Below are 1,635 nucleotides of genomic sequence, written 5' to 3' on the forward strand. Positions count from 1 at the left end.
CTCAGTGCATGCCTTATCAGGTTAGGGCTGGCTTGGCTGGTGGCTCTGCTCAGTCCTTTCTCTTGGTGATGATGTGAAGCTCTGGCTGGTGTCTTCAGATGGTGGGTAGCATGCAGGCAACTGGCAGCCCCCCCTCTGGGGAGGAGCTGGCACTGCTTGTGGCCAGTGGTGTCATGGACAACCATGCCTTGTGGCTGGGCTGAGGGCTGCAGAGTTGGAGAGACAGGCACTGAGAAGGCCTCCCTGAGCTGGTGGATACTGCAGCCAGGGAGCTTATCAGGATGGGCCACTGAACACCAAAGGAGCCCTCCTCCAGTGATGTGACCCCAAAGGTGCCAGGCTGGGGATGGAGCTAGGGCTCAGGCAGGCCACCTGTGTTGTTATGGACATCATATCTGAAGCCACGTCCGCAGGTACAATGATAGCATCCAGTTGTCACATAAAGAGCATGGAATTATGGGCACTTCTGGACTATCAATTGTGGTCCTTCACAGTAACCAGTTATACCCACAAGGCCTTGATCTTTTTGTAGCACTGCTATGCCAAATCATTGTGCCCATGCTCCCACAACCACCCTGACAGTGCCTCATAGATGTGGGTGTTGGACTACCCACCAAGCTCAAACTAGTGCTACACCTCAACCTCACCCCACAGTGCCACAAGGTTGCCTGTCTCCTCCTCAGACCAGTTGGGACCCCAGGTGGAGGGCACAGGCAAGGGCATGGATGTGGGTGTGAGTCCAGGTGAGAAGGATGTCATCTGAGATTCTATGCCTCCTCTCTGAACCTTCACATGGCTGCCTCAGTGGTGTCAGGCCTGGGCATCTGCCTGCAGCACCCAGTTCAGAGGCATGGCATGGGATGGCAGCTGCGCTGCAGAGGCAATGTCCCACAGCACTTACAGGCTCAGGGTAGGCTGCTGGGGGTGCTCTGAGGGCAAGTGGAGCTGGACCTGCTGACCAGATGTCTGCAGTTGGGCCTGGGGGCTGACAGGCCTGCCTGGAGGCTGTTTGAGGCTGCAGCACTCTACTGGACTGAACAGCATGGGCCTGGCAGCTGCACAGCACTGCGGTGCCAAGCAGCATTTTTTGGGGTGCAGGCAGGCTGGCATAGCTAGGCTGCAGTCTGCCTGGGGGGACACATGGGCCTGCAGTGCCCTCAGGCTCCCTTCTGGTTTGCCCCAGGGCTCAAAATGCCTGCAGGCTTTTAAAGCCTGAGGCAGGGGCTGCCATAGAGGCAGCCCAGCCCTGGGGCAGGACAGTCTCCTAGCCCAGAGCCCTGGAACTAGCCTGAGGCTGGCCTCCTAGTGGCAAGGCAGACCTGGGAGCAAACTTGTTTCTGGGTCACATCTACATATTTGTTACTGCCCAGTAACTAATCCTGTGTAAATTTGCTACCTGCATTTTCAGGTAGCAAATTTACCTGTAACTAAGGGGTTTTACTGTGCAGTAAGTGTCTGCATGTGTAGACACATGCTTATTGCACAGTAAACTAGGCTACTGTGCATTTAGGAACCTAATGTAGATGTGGTTTATATGTAGCAATGCAAGGAGCATGGTGAACAAGCAGGATGAACTGGAAGTAATGGTATATAAAGAAAATTGTGATAATACCTGCATTATAGAAATGTGCTAGG

Source organism: Alligator sinensis, unplaced genomic scaffold (genome assembly GCF_000455745.1).
Source record: "Alligator sinensis unplaced genomic scaffold, ASM45574v1 scaffold244_2, whole genome shotgun sequence".
NCBI classification, from domain to species: domain Eukaryota; kingdom Metazoa; phylum Chordata; order Crocodylia; family Alligatoridae; genus Alligator; species Alligator sinensis.